The 16,005-nt window shown below is 43.2% G+C and overlaps 1 protein-coding gene across 11 annotated transcripts in view; it reads right to left on the bottom strand.

Annotated features, from left to right (window-relative positions):
- Positions 1–16,005, bottom strand: part of LOC101323758 (neuroligin 4 X-linked) — a 346,024-nt gene that overhangs the window by 286,527 nt on the left and 43,492 nt on the right. Inside the window, exon 4 of one of the 11 annotated variants that reach the window (XM_033850215.2) lies at positions 11,383–11,577. The exons of the other annotated variants lie outside the window; for them this stretch is intronic. The gene's annotated coding sequence lies outside the window, so the exon portion shown is untranslated. The remainder of the gene's footprint in view (positions 1–11,382; positions 11,578–16,005) is intronic. 11 annotated transcript variants of the gene reach the window in all.

The raw sequence follows: 16,005 nt of genomic DNA, 5'->3' as shown, positions 1-16,005 counted from the left end.
CTAAAAAAGAGTGGATCTATGTATATGGATAACTGATTCACTTTGCTGTACACCTGAAACTGACAACACTGTAAATCAACTATACTCCCATTAAAAAAAAATTTGCCATCGGACGCTGGGTCACCAGAGTCTGAACTCATGAAAGCCACCGAGAAGAAATCCAGGGATGAACAGCATTGATGGCGGCGTGCGTAAACCCACTGCTTCTCTATGTGTCCCACCTATTCCCTACGGTCCATTTCTAAGACAAAGGATGCGGGAAGACTCAATGTTACGTAAGCTCCAAAGTGTTTAACAAATGACAAAATCCTGAAACTCCAAAAAGGTAAGTCTATCCCTTCTGACTTACAACCTGTACCACCTCCCTTCTGCATCTGAAAACTCTCTGTTGCTTTTCTTCAGTGTACATGTGGGAAGAGTTCTTTCTTCCCTTCACCTCTTTCTGTACAGAGAAGGATATAAAAAGGCTGATTTTTTTTTCCCACTACAATAATCAGATGCCCCAGGTTTTTTTTCTGCGATGAATGCTTTCCTTGGCTATTTTCAGACCTCCTATTAAGAGCTATTCTCTCATTCTGGCCTACTCCTCTTAACCCAATTAAACCCAATTAAATCCTCTGCCTTGATGGTTCTATTTCCCCTACGTTTAATTATCCTTTAACTAGTCTCTGTTACTGCATGTTCTTTTCCACTGGCCCACCCCTCACGGTATCACGAAGAGGACGTGATACACACACGTGTAAAACCTTGATGTTCAACTTTCATGTGGCAAATTCCCGAGTGGAAAGTTACCAACAGCCAGGGTGCCATTTGAAGACTAAAGTCCTCTGCAGCTTCAAATATTGGAGGAGCACAGGCTGATTGCGTCAAAGAGGTTTTAAAACGACCACATGCAAAACAACTGGCCTCTGTTAAGAATGTCCTTTGAGTTAATTAGGTGATTAGGAAAACACTGAATTTATGGCAGCTCAGATAACTGCCTTCAATAGGTATTAACAAATAAACTTCACGTGTGTACCTGTGTATGTGTGTACGTGTGTACGTGTGTACGTGTGTGTGTGTGTGTGTGTGTGTGTGTGTGTGGCTGCTTTCCCCGAGATTTTTACAGACTAGATTAAAATGAGAAGCCTCCTTCTGAGGAGGCCCATTTTGATGCTTAATTTTACTCACAAATTAAGAGCTTTTAAAAATATACTCAAGAACATCAGAAATTCATTAGCTTTAAGGATATTCTAAGAGTAAAGTTAGGAAGCCCGAACTCTTCAAAACAGGTAAAGGAAAATCAGAAGAGGCAGGATGGAGACAGAGCCCTGCACCCAAGGAGAACCGTCTCCTGGAAAGAGGCTGGTTTTCCAGATCATAGGACGGGACCTCAAGGCAGGAGGGAACACAGATGTCTGTAACCGAAGACCAAGTACATAAGTTCTAGTGACATTCATCACTTAAGAGACTCGAGGATTAGATCATACCACAAAGCCAGCTCTAACTGTCAGCACTGCACGGATTTCGTGAGTGGGCTTCTCCTGGGATAAAAGGGACTTTTCAAAAATAAACACTTCGGGCATTTCCCTGGCGGTCTAGTGGTCAAGAAAGACTGCGCTCCCAATGCAGGGGGCAAGGGTTCGTTGGATCCCTGGTCGGGGAACTAAGATCCCGCATGCCACGTGCTGCAGCCAAAAAATAAAATAAAATAAAAAATAAACACTTTGGTGAGCCCCTGGCTTCTCAGCTAATAATACAGAGACCTACACCCCACCTGATATTTATCGCGTATAAAGTGCATCGAAGAAACGTAGGCTACACTAGCTGCAAAAGATAAAGTGTGCTATTCATAATGGCCAGTGCTGACTGGTAGAAAACACTCCTCACTGTAGAAGCTCGGGTAAGGCCAGATTATACTGAAAGGAATTCTGGCTTCCACGCACCCATGCTCGACCACTGAACACATTTCTAGGGCCAGTCATGATGTCCCTCACTCCCGAGTGAAAGGGCCTCATGGAATCAGACCAGCGCAACGCAAGGAGCTCCTCCAAGGAGCCACTTAGGATGACCGACTGGCCGGGAAACACGAACTGAGATCATTGTATTTAATTCAACTTCATGCGCCATTCCAGAAACAGGACAAAGTGGAACAATTAAATCGCAACGGTGCCATTTGAACCAGCCCAGTGGGCTTCCTGTAGGACAGACAAAGTGCTCCACAACGAGAACACTCTATGACTTCGGTTTAAAAAAAAAAAAAAAGAAAACAACCAGAGAAATGAAAGGCTTTTTGAGAGAAGCATTAGGTCATTTTTCAGCAATGACTGCCTTTCTATAAAGAACACGTCCGATAATAAGGGATAAAAAACAACTGAGTAATGAAGTTTGCTCAGGTTATATCCTCATTTTATCCTTTAAGGGAAAGAGCCTTACCTCGGTGAAGGGAACCGTGGATGTGATTTTTAAAGAGGCAGGAATCTGTGTGACTGTAGGTCCCTGGTTCTCAAAGGTGACTGTTCATTAGAATCCTCGGGGAGAAGTGAAAAATGCCACCACTCAGGCTGCGCTCCAGACCCACTCTGTCGGCATCTCTGGGCTGGGGGCGGGTCGAGGCACAGGTGTTGGCATTTATCAAATCCTCCAGCTGATTCTAATGGGTCGCCCGATTGGCCAAATGATGCTTTAGAAAAGGGTATCCACCTACACACCCTGGGAAATTTGGGTCTTGTTTTATTTTATTTTTCCTTTAGAAAAATTTCCTTTCAACAAAGAAAGACTGGTATGCTGTCTTCAAAGCCCAACTATAAGTATTATTTCAGCAGCAACAAAAACATCAAACAGCAAATTCCTCCCCCAAGGTCCACCCCCTCCCCCATCACCATGGCTACCTCAGGAGGGGAAAGATTTTCAGGTGTCGCAGCTTTACTTCTTAAACTATGCTCCATCCTAGTTCTGAACAGTTTGCTCCTTTTTCTTGACAAGTCTTTTTTAGATCCTATCTAGAGATGATCCATCCTATTTGCCTCTAAATTTCCCAATACAGTTCCAACACTTTTGCTTATCTCATTTTCTAGTACTAACATCATTGTAACCGTGCAGTTAATGGTCACTCTTGAACCGAGCTCTGTACTCGGACAGAATCTTCCTTTTTGAATCACCTGTTTTAACTGGAGACAATAACAGCCTCAGTTTCACTTTCATACTTTCTGGGAATCTACTGTCCATTTTTCTAAATGCTCCCACAGAACGCACGCTCATCTCAAGGACCGTCTCCACGGGATCAAATGCTTCATTTCCTTTTGGTTTATTTTTTTCCTAGATGTCTCTCGGGAGCATCCTTTTGTGTCCCAGTCTCCGCCCGGAATGCACTGGGGACTCAACTCCTCTGGCTATTCTCTGTGAAGTCCATTGTTTCTTGGAAACCATTTCCATCCATTATGTATTCTGCTATTTGAAGGAACACATTATCGCACGGCCTTCTGAGAAAAAAGTCATGAAAAGTCGATCTTTGGAGACCACGCATGAGTTCAAATTCTAGACTCTGACCTCGCATGGATAGATCGGTTCAGAGTGGAGTTCTAGGTGGGAAATCAGTTCTATCTAGGGTTGTGGAAGTTTCTGTCGTTGAATCTTTGGGAAAGACTTTGAAGGGCCTGTGGCATTCTAACTATTGATTATTCGGGGGGTTTTCTCTTTTTCTACTTGCCCTTCCAACGGCTCTGAGGATCCCAGGCTCTTAGGATCTTCTCTGTGTAGCAGCTGTTCTGAAATTTCACAGCAGTGTGCTTCGGGCATGAATTTCGTTTCATTCTCACGCTGGGCATCCAATGTGCCATGTAAGTGTGAAAGCTTAGATCGTTCAAGGATGGGGGTAAAATGCAAATTATTTATAAGTCTTTTCTGCCCCTTTTATTCTTTGTCACCCTTTACTGGAAACACTGTTTGGGTGAGGAATTCCTAGATTGAGACTTAATTTTCTTTCTTTCCTTTTTTTTCCATCAGGTTTTACCCATAGGAAGTATCTTCATATTTACGTCTGGATCCATTTTTTTTTAAATTTGGCTATTATGTTACTTTTTCATAGGATTCCCACTTTTTTAAAGGATTGGTATTTTAGCATATCTCCCACAAGTTATAGATGAGAGGGTTTTTTTTCTTTTTTCACGTTTCTAGTTGCTGCTGTGTATGTTTCCTCCAGATAACATTTTTCCATTTTTCATTTTTTTTAAGACTCCCTTATTGGAAGCTACCCTAAAATATCTAGGACGTAAGGCTATCTTTTCTCATTGACAAATAGCTCTGTGTCAGTAGGCTGTGGTCCTCAGCAGGTGGACTTCTATACAGTGAAAAAGCAAGTTACTCAAATGGCTTTCAAGTGCTATTTATGGAATTCTTTTCACTGCTCACTCAGTTTCCCCATAAAAAGGTGCCTCTCATACGTGTTTGGACAAGTCTAGTGGCTTTCAACTTGGGAGGGAAGTAGGGTGCAGTAGGATACCACTTGCCACTGGGATGCAGAATGTATGTAATTCCCTAATTGTTCTGTCTGGAGACTGAGTCCTCACTCCACTAATTCTGAAGTCCCTGGGTCCGTCTCTCTTGCATTCAACTCCTCCAAATAAACATCTTCTATGTCCTTGGCAGTAGGGGGGAAAACAGTACTTTGCCACATGGATGGAAACCTCTGGTCTAACAGAACATCAACTGAGCTTAGAGTTTTAAAAGAGGCTAAAAAATGCTTGTGTTCAATCTAACTTGGATTAAAAAAAATACGTGTGTTCAATCCAAATTCTGTACCATCCAAGGAAGTCATTTATTTTTCTCACTCTGAGAAAAATGCCACTAGACAAGGACCTGGATTTAATATAAACGGCATATAAATGGCAGGGTGGCATAAAATTAGGTAGTATTAACAAATTAGTGAATAAAACAGAAAGGAAGCAGACTCACAGATATAGAGAATAACCTAGTGGTTCCCAGTGGGGAGAGGGGAGATGGGAGGGGAGATATGGGAGGAGGGCGGTAAGAGGAACAAACTCTTAGGTATAAAATAAGCTACAAGGATATATTGCACAACACGTGGAATATACCCTAAGTTTTATAATAACTATAAATGGAGTATAACCTTGAAAATTGTGAATCATTATGCTGTACACCTGTAACTTACATAATATTGTACAGCAACTATACTTCAATAAAAAACAAATTAGGTGGTATTACACCACCTTGAAGCAGGGAGAATGCACTCCATGAAACAGAATTCATTACATTGAATTAAATGCTTTCCAAAGTCACTGAATAAATAGCTTGATGTCATGTTTTTCATGTACATATCAAATCCTAAAGCATTTAATTTCTTTTCTTCATTTTTATCTGGCAAAGATGCCTCTAAGAAAAAAGAAAAAAAAAAAAAAAGGGAATTCCCTGGCAGTCCAGTGGTTAAGACTTCGTGCTTTCACTGCAGGGGACGCAGGTTTGACCCCTGGTCTGGGAACTAAGATCCCACGTGCCGCATGGCCAAACAAAATTTTAAAAAGGATTAAAACAATTTTTAAATAAGTAAGAAATAGGACATCTGCAGAAACATGGATGGACCTAGAGATGGTCATACTGAGTGAAGTAAGTCAGCTAGAGAAAGAAAAATAACATATGATATAGCTTATATATGTAATCTTAAAAAGAGGGTACAAATGAATGAACTTATTTACAAAACAGAAATAGAGTCACAGATGTAGAACACAAACTTATGGTTACCAAAGGAGGGGGAGGGATAAATCGGGAGATCGGGATGGACATACACACTACTATATATAAAATAGATAACTAATAAGGACCTACTGTAGAGCACAGGGAGATCTACTCAATACTCTGCAATGGCCTATATGGGAAAATAATTAAAAAAAAATAAAAGAGTGGATATATGTACATATAACTGAATCACTTTGCTGTATACCTGATATTAACCAAACATTGTAAATCAACTATACTCTGATAAAAATATGTTTTTTAAATGGCGAAAATAAAACCAACCTCAAAAAAAGTAAGAAATAGGACTAAAAGTGAAAATTTACACAGAAAAATTATCTGGAAGCAGGAATGAGGGTAGGTATATTAGATGCTCATCAAAATACATTTGGCAACATTGAGCTCTGACGTTTCCTCAGTGAATTTCCTCACGTTCCGCCATCTTTGTCATCCAATCAATTCAAGATCAGAAGCTGTATCTTCTCCTGTTCATTTTACTTCTAAAGGGTTCATAACGGCCATGAGTGTTTGCACTCAGCCCAGGGGTCTTTAATCAAAATTGAGTCAGCATAAACATAGAGAACAGATTTGTGGTTGCCAAGGGGTGGGAGGAGGGGGAGGGAAGGATTGGGAGTTTGGGGTGAGCAGATGCAAACTAGTATATATAGGATGGATACACAACAAGGTACTACTGTAGAGCACAGGGAACTATATCCAATCTCCTTGGATAAACCATCATGGAAAATAACATGAAAAAGAATATATATATGTATAACTGAGTCACTTTGCTGGACAGCAGAGATTGGCCCAATGCTGTAAATCAACTATACTTCCATAAATTTTTTTTTTTAAATTGAGTCAGAACCTCATTTGTATCTCTAGAAAATACAATATTCAGGGACTTCCCTGGTGGCGCAGCGGTTAAGAATCCACCTGCCAATGCATGGGACACGGGTTTGAGTCCTGGTCCGGGAGATCCCACATGCCATGGAGCAACTAAGCCCGTGAACCACAACTACTGAGCCTGTGCTCTAGAGCCCATGCGCCACAACTACTGAGCCCGCGTGCCACAGCTACTGAAGCCTGCAAGTCTAGAGCCCGTGCTCCGCAACAAGAGAAGCCACTGCGACAAGAAGCCCGTGCACCTCAACGCAGGGTAGCCCCCGCTCACTGCAGCTAAAGAAAGCCCGCGTGCAGCAACAAAGACCCAACGCAGCCAAAAATAAATAAATAAATTTATATATTAAAAAAAAAAAAGGCACTTGGAATAGGTGCTAGCACAGAGGAAGAGCTATGTAATTGTTAGCCTCTGCTATGACTGATAACCCAAAGAGAGAAGGCCAAACTCAGGAGGCAGAATGCTAGGGTGGCAAAGCCCAAGGGGAAATGATGATATGGGGGCAAACACTTACTTAAATAAATATGATTCATTTAAATAAATACCCTATTTGGAACCTTCCTGCAGTGCTGGTGGGAATGTAAGTTGGTGCAGCCACTATGGAGAGCAGTATGGAGGTTCCTCAGAAAACTAAAAATAGAGCTACCATATGACCCAGCAATCCCACTCCTGGGCATATATCCAGACAAAACTCTAATTCAAAAAGATACATGCACCCCAATGTTCATAGCAGCACTATTTACAATAGCCAAGACATGGAAACAACCTAAATGTCCACTGACAGATGAATGGATAAAGAAGATGTGGTACAAATGTACCATGGAATATTACTCAGCCACGAAAAGGAATGAAATAATGCCATTTACAGCAACATGGATGGACCTAGAGATCATCAATACTAAGTGAAGCAAGTCAGACATAGAAAAATAAATACCATATGACATTGCTTATATGTGGAATCTAAAATACAACACAAATGAACCTACCTATGAAACAGAAACAGACTCATGGACATAGAGAACAGACTTGTGGTTGCCAAGGGGGAGGGGCGTGGGAGCAGGATAGACTGGGAGTCTGGGGTTAGCAGATGCAAACTGGTATATATAGGAAGGATAAACAGCAAGGTCCTACTGTAGAGCACAGGGAACTATATGCAACATCCTGTGATAAACCATAATGGAAAAGAATATAAAAAAGAATGTATGTAAGTGTATAACAGAGTCACTTTGCTGTATAGCAGTAGTTAACACAACATTGTAATTCAACTATACTTCAATAAAAATAAATTAAAAAGATAATACTCTGTTTATCATCACTTTTGATGACACAAGCATAATACCTTGATGTGTGGTCAAGATCTATGAATAATTCTAGTCAATGGTCAAATCACAGCAGACAACGCAGGCAGGATCATATCCTTTGAACACGAAAACATTGCTGGTTGATGGGAGGAACTCCAGAACTTTGTAGAGAACACCAGGAGGCATCTTGTAAATTTCATACACCCAGAATTTAAAAGGGGGGAAGATGACTGAGGCTGACAGAATTCAGAGGGTTTCATGGAGACAGGTAAGTCTTAGCTGTCTCCCTATGTGTTCTCACATATTACTGCGGATTCTGTGCCCACCGGCAATAAAGCACGGATGCCCATCGTTTGGTCGCACAAATGCAGAAAACTTGTGACTCCAAAAATAATGGCTGGGGTACGGATGAGGATACGTTACCAGAATTCCATGTTGTAAACATCTTAAGAAGGGCAGTTAGCCCATCTTGCTTATGTGACATAACTTAGCGTGATTAAATGGGGTCGTGTTTACCGACTGAGTTCTGATACTTGACGAAGTATCACAACATGTTTTACTGTGAGTACAGGTGGATTCCTATCTGCATTAATATATCGATTTTGCCACTCTCAACTCCCTGTGGGAAGGCACCATCTCCTACGATCCTTCTGTACACAATGGAGAAGATAATCACCAGAAATGAGCCCACGGTGACTTTTTTCCAGCAACCATTTCAAGCCCTTACACCTCAGGATGTACTCGTGGAAAATGGACAAGATATGCCATCCTAACCTGTTGCTAGAACCCAATAAAACCATGACCATGGAGGCAAGTTTGAAAAGTGTCAAGCAACACATGCACGCAAAATTATTCTAGTGGGCACTGACTCATTTATTTGAAATAGAGTATTGCAACGTAGTGGTGGCCACCATCAGAACCATGGTGCACATGATTCCACGTCATGCTTGGAGTCCAAACGAGCTTGGGAAGAAAACACTCCTTCGATGACTTTTTCTAAAAAAAAGGGTAAAATATAGAAATGCGAAGCATATATTCATCTTTGTAGGTGTGTGGTGCGGTGGTGTGTGTGCGCACACCACGCACACGTGTGCGACAATAGTTTACTAACGCAGGGAAAACGGCGGAAAGCTGAATTCCATGGGACTGGCAACGACAGAAAGTCAACTCAATCTTTTGAAGTCCTGAGCTAAGAAAGCTCCCACAGACTAACAACTAAAAGACACCAAACCACTGATTATAGCATGACAAGGGAAAAAGGCAGATTTTGTTCACCAAGGTTACGAAACGTTAATAAACTCAAGGGTAACGGATAAGGCTTCAGGTCATGTCATCTTACCATCAAGGTCATTCCAGACACATGAGACTGGAGTATCCTGTGAGTGTCCAGGGCTCAGAGTAACTCACTTTTTAAAACCATGACAGTAGGCTAAAATTTAGAATGTTGCTACTTGCATAAATTTTGTGGCATTCCAATACGAGGAGAGCAATCTCGTGGTGTGCATGAGGGGCACCTTGGTCTGAAAAGTGGATGAGGGTGCTCTGACTGTAATGTCCCAGTGCGATCAGTGCTGGGTTCACACCCTATTACACGGCTGTCACTGATGGCAGGTTTATCCATCATGACCACTGGGCACTTGAAGCCCGACCTCTCAGATCCGTCAGCTGGAGGGAGCAACTACGTCTCTCTCAGGACTAAAAAGCAATTGCAAATCACAGAGATGCGAGCAAAGCTCGGGTTCATGTCGTGGGCAGAAAAGAAGACGGAGAAAGAGGTGGCTTGTTCTTGCCGTACAGGGTTGGGATACGGTCTCCCTTTGATCCTTTCTTCCTTCCCAGAGACATTTCCTTACTACTCCCTGTCATCTAATCGTTACCATGCTGAAGGCAGCTACCTTTTTTTTAAAAAAATAAATGTATTTATTTAATTTATTTATTTTTGGCTGCGTTGCGTCTTCGTTGCTGCACGCGGGCTTTCTCTAGTTGCGGCGAGCGGGGGCTACTCTTCATTGCGGTGCACGGGCTTCTCATTGCGGTGGCTTCTCTTGTTGCGGAGCACGGGCTCTAGGCACGCGGGCTTCAGTAGTTGTGGCTCGCAGGCTCTAGAGCGCAGGCTCAGTAGTCGTGGCGCACGGGCTTAGTTGCTGTGCGGCATGTGGGATCTTCCCGGATCAGGGCTCGAACCCATGTCCCCCGCACTGGCAGGCGGATTCTCAACCACTGCACCACCAGGGAAGCCCGGCAGCTACCTTTTTAAGAGTACATAGGAAATGACTGATAAGTTAATGTCCAGACACTAAGAGTCCTTCAAGTTTTAAGTAAATTTAGCTCCTTTTGTCTTAGAAAATTAAATGTGTAGCTTTAATTCCAATCCTGGCTCCACCACTGTGTGCTGTGTGCCCTTGGGCAAGTTGATTAACGTCTCTGGGCCTCAACTCCCTTATCTGTAAAATGGGAATAATAATAATAATAATACGTAGCTCAAAAAAAAATGTGTACCTTTAGGAAATAAGTTCAGTTTAGAAATTAAAACAAGAGCCCTTCGAGAGAACAAAAGGACTAATTGAATTTCCACATGGGAGAGGCCTCAACTAAACCTTCCTTTATAAAACTACACCAGGGACTTCCCAAGTAGCGCAGCGGTTAAAAATCTGCCTGCCAATGCAGGGGACACGGGTTCGAGCCCTGGTCCGGGAAGATCCCACATGCCACGGAGCAAGTAAGCCCGTGTGCCACAACTACTGAGCCTGCACTCTAGAGCCCTCGAGCCACAACTACTGAGCCCGTGAGCCACAACTACTGAAGCCCGCGTGCCTAGAACCCATGCTCCGCAACAAGAGAAGCCACCGCTCACAGCAACTAGAGAAAGTCCGCGTGCAGCAATGAAGACCCAACACAGCCAAAAATAATAATAATAATAAATAAATAAGTTTATAAACAAACAAAAAACTACACCAGGATACAAATTAAGATGAACGTGTTCCAATGTAATGTGTCCGTTTATTATCATTAACATCGGACGTGTCTGTTTACTATTTATAAAAAGAAGGTTAGCAGCAGAACTGGGTTAAGAAAAAAAATCTTTGCCTAGGCCATTCCTCAAAAAAGTTAGTGCTCATAGCTGCAATAACTCCAGTTAAGCAATTCTCCACATGACCTTCAGAAGGTCTAAACTGCTGACAGCATTTTTTTTTTTTAAAGTTCACTTTCATCTCTCGATGGTATTTTGAAAATATTACTCTTTAGTATCTTCCCTGGAGCAGAGTCCTACCCGTACGCACAAGGTTATCCGTTCATTTCCACCACCCTGGCCGACATTTTTCTTTAAGTAAAGTGAAGGCAAAGCATTCTTGGAGGAAATCACGATTGCATTAGGAGACACCAATATTTTGCCTCATTCCCTTGGCGTGACAGCAACAATCATTCTCTGTGCTCAGGACGGAACATAATTCTCACCTCCCTTGGGCATCGATAGCGCTCAGGAATATGAGGACCAACACGTGCAGAATGAGGCGCGCTCAGGCCATCCGGAACCCGCCCTCTTCTGACAACTCCGCATAGACTTGCTCAGTTTTAGCAGGAGGAACAAAGAACTCTCAAGATGATCGTGACTTCTTCAATAATCTGTTATAATTTACACAGATACACGTACTACGGAAACAATACAAATACATAAAAGTATAAGAGACTGAGGGCAGCGCAGTGAGATTACCTCTAAACACAGTCTTCGTCGCTACTAGTTTATCATGACATTAATTTGATCAATAATTTTTCACTGTGTAGGGGACACTGTGTCAGATGAGGTGAGGGTTACAGCAATATAAAATATTTCCAATACTTAGATTTTGAGTCTAGGAGAGAAGTGAGACATTAAAGAGGCAGGGGGACCCCATTATCACGGAGATGCTCTCTTCAGTAATGGATTTTAGGGGAGGAGCGAGGCTTCCCTGAGAAGTGATGTCCAGGTGCAAATGGAATCAGAAGGTTGAAATGAATTTTTCCAGCTGCAAGAATGGTCAGCTGAGGGGGGAAAGGGGGGGCATCCCTGCAAGAGACATGGAGGTCTGAAATGGAACAGGGCTGGGTCTGGAAGGTTCTGAATGGTATGACATGCCTGGGACAGAGTGTATGTGGAGGGATGTCAGAGATGGGGTAGAGAGGGGAGCCTGAGGTCAAAGGCCCCCAGTCTTTGTTCACACACGTGAGGCTCTCGTACACACAGCCTCCATCAAGGGCAGAGGGCGAGATTCCAAAGGGACAGGAGCAAAGAAGAAGGAAGGGGCGTAGGGAATAAAGGAAGTGAAGAGGATGCTAGCAAGGGGGAAAACGAGAAACAAGAATGTTGTCAAAGACGTGGAGGAGAGGGGACTTCCCCGGCGGTCCAGTGGTTAGGACTCCGAGCTTCCACTGCAGGGGACGCTGTAGGTTCGATCCCTGCCCGGGGAGTTAAGATCCCACATGTCGCATGGCACAGCCAAAAAAAAAAAAAAGAGAGAGAGAGAGAGATGGAGGAGAGAGCATGCCAATGAAGGAGATGGATGGCGTAGAGGTCCCTGAAGGTGACAGGTGACATGTATCTCCTGGCGCTCACAGGATCATAGCCTTCTAAGTGTGGCGGGTGGAACAATCCCTCCAAAGTCATCTGATTCTGACTTCCCAGAATCCCTGAGAACATACAACCTTCCCTGGCAGAGAACTTTACATGGACTGTGCAGATGGGATTAAATTAAGGGTCTTGACATGGGGAGATGCCCCCGGGTTACCTGGACAAGCCCAGTGGAATTACAAGGTCCTTCAGAGGAGGGGGCAGGGGTCAGAGTCAGAGAAGGAGATGTGAGAACTGAAGCAGAGAGAGGTGCTGATGGGATGTGGGACCATGAACCAAGGTACGCTACAAATGAGAGAAGGCAACACAATGGATCCTCCCCTACACCTTCCAGAAGGAACCAACCCTGCTGACACTGGTCTTTGCCCCAGACATCTGACCTCCAGAACTGAATTTGTTAACAATGTGTCCTGTGTGTCAAACCATTAAGTTTGAGATCACCAGTTACAGTGGCAGTAGGAAATCAATAGATTGCAAAGAGTGGAAAGTGAGGAAAATGCATTTTGACTTCTTCGTCCTTCAAGAAGACTGGCTGAGAAAAATACAGCAGATGTAGCGGTGAGGCTTCAGGAGGGTGGCCTTTCAGATGTGAAAGACTGACACTGCATCTCCCAATAGAGGGGCCCTTAGAAAGAACTTGATCAGAAAGATTCTCAACCGGCAGCTAGCGGAAAACATTTCTGAGAAAGTCTACGCCACCAGAGCTTTACAGTGGTCTCCCTAAGTCCTGAAACATCACATCATTTTGATGTTTCTTGCCAAAGCAGTTTAGCCATTTCAACATGAAAAAGGATTGATTCCAATTTATCCTGAAGATAGAAGATCAATTCATTGATCTTCAGCTGTGCAGACACAAGACGGCGCCACTGTGGAAAATGACTTCCACTGCTGTCTCTGTACTTTGAAAGGCAATGCAATGAAATGGACTTTATCCTCAAATCACTTCAATTCTGGTCAGATATCCCTGGATCCTCGCTCATCCTGTGCTACTTGACTCCCTTCAAAAAAAATGTTAAATGGTTCACGTCACATCATTTCAGAGACGGGTTCAAAGACTTCACCACTGAAATGGTAATGATTTAAAAATATCCAAGGAGATTAAGCTACAGGAAACAACGGTCAATACTGGGATTGGTTTCAGTAAAATGCTCCAACGACAATCTGACATTTCCAAGCATAAAATAACAAATGACCACGATTCCACGTTCAGCCTCAATCTACCCTCATTCATGGCTTTTTGAGCAAGCACTTGGTTTAAATATTTTAAAAATATAACTTACAATATCAAAAGGATTAAATTAGTTGAGATTTTTAATTAACTATGGATTATAAAAGTCTCCATGTTAATACCAGCCACAAAAGAGACCAAAGGACCACCTGTTAGGAAATTTAAACTCCGTAGCTGATGTATTTCCCAGTTTACCCTCATGATGAACCTGCAAGTTTGGGAAGGTGAGAAATTAATCAGGACACGTATCCAGGACGCAGAGCGCTCATCGGACACCATTTGCGTATTACCTTGCCAGATTTTGTTAACCTTCTTCCCAGAACGGCATCATTTGAACAAGCCAGTCAATTACCATTAAAAGGACAATTGAAAGACTAACCATTCCCCAAGGAAGGCTTATATTCTCTAAGTAATTGAGAAGAAAATATATCAGCTAAAAATCATAGTCTATTTCGAAGACTTAATTACAGATAAGTCAATGCTAAATAATTTATATTCTTCCATGCATATTAACCAGACCAGAACAAATAGCAGGAAAAAAAAAAATATCTAGAATCAACACTCCACTGCTTCCAAGTTATCACCCGCAGAAAGATGTCACGAGCCACGGCATATATTTTCTTCTCCACCCAGATTCACAAAATGCAAGGAGTGAAATAATACCGATTCATCCCTGGGTGAAAAGAAGATGTCTGGTTTCCTAACGCATAACTAACATGGGCCGGAATGACTTTGTTTTCTCCATCTGATATGAAAGGGTCTCAGAAGGATTTTCTGCACGATGGAAAAGAGCCTCATCCACTCAGAGGCTGGGCAGCTCTGGACCAATGTGCAGGGAAACGTCTTGCACGGGACAGGACCTTGTGTAGTTGGATAAAGCTGGCATGACGCAGGCTGAGGGCACAGGAGGGGGTAAGAGGACCAGGCCAAGGTCACTTGCCCACTTGCACTCCTCAGCCCGAGCTAGACCTTATGGCTACTGGTTTCCAGGAAGCACCTGTCCCTGTTAAACTACAGTGTGAAGCATGCTGACCTGCATTTATCCAGCATTTACTGAGAACCTTCTACATGCCTTGTGCTGTGACAGGAACAAAGAAGACTGAACTTTCTCTACTTAAATTTCCAATCGCCTGCCAAGAAAGAGCCTGGGAAGGTTCACGTAAGGGAACGGGACCATGTCTCCAGTCCCATGAGCTAACAGTTCTCATGTAGATTATGTTACATGCTGCCTCACTGAAGTCCTACGTGTTCTATGTTCCCCAATGCCCCACATCATGCTGAAATAAATATGTAGGAACACAACGGAAAATCTTATTTCAGCAGTCATCGTGGAAAGGGAAAAGAAGTAGGGCATATTAAAGGCGTGTGCTTAGGCAAACGATCCTTAATCATCTACAACAAAAATATACTGTGTTAATATTTACTACAGGTCCACAGCACGCCCAAGTGTGTGACATTCAACTGCCTACCAGAGAAAGACAAAACAATTCCATTCCCTCTTGATATTAATTACCCACTTCAAGGAAGCGTGCCGAGTCAGAATTACCTGGCTTGCCAATGCTCTCACACACACACACAGATGGAATCAGTGAACTCCCTGGTTTTAACGGTATGGAATGCACTTCATTAAAAAGTTGAGCAAGGGACTTCCCTGGTTGCACGGTGGTTAAGAATCCGCCTGCCAGTGCAGGGGACACGGGTTCAAGCCCTCATCCGGGAAGATCCCACATGCCGCGGAGCATCTAAGCCCGTGTGCCGCAACTACTGAGCCTGTGCTCTAGAGCCCGCGCGTCACAACTACTGAGCCCACACGCCACAACTACTGAAGCCTGCGCGCCTAGAGCCCGTGCTCCACGACAAGAGAAGCCACCACAGTGAGAAGCCCGCACACCGCAACGAAGACCAAACACAGCCAAAAATAAATAAATAAAATAAATATTTATTAAAAAAAAAAAGTTGAGTGAAGCAAAATTTAAAAAATCACAATAATTGCTTGTGCTTAAGCAAGCATTCCCTTCCTCTAGATCACGAAACACATGAACAAAGGCATGGCAAAACCGGTCAAGATGGTTCCCCATGGTCAAGGCGCCTAGTTATGAACCTCAGCCTAAAGGATCGGAGAGCCACGCGAAGCTATCACTACAACAGCCAGAGGCGACCCACGCTAATCAGTGTGGCTGCGCCACGTACGCTTTCTTGTGGATGGCCCTGGGTTCTCCCCCTGGTGCATATACAGTCGGTTCAC

Source organism: Tursiops truncatus, chromosome Y, assembly GCF_011762595.2.
Source record: "Tursiops truncatus isolate mTurTru1 chromosome Y, mTurTru1.mat.Y, whole genome shotgun sequence".
Classification (NCBI taxonomy): Eukaryota; Metazoa; Chordata; class Mammalia; order Artiodactyla; family Delphinidae; genus Tursiops; species Tursiops truncatus.
The sequence above is the reverse complement of the archived record's forward strand: the minus strand, read 5'-3'. Positions and strand labels throughout refer to the sequence as shown.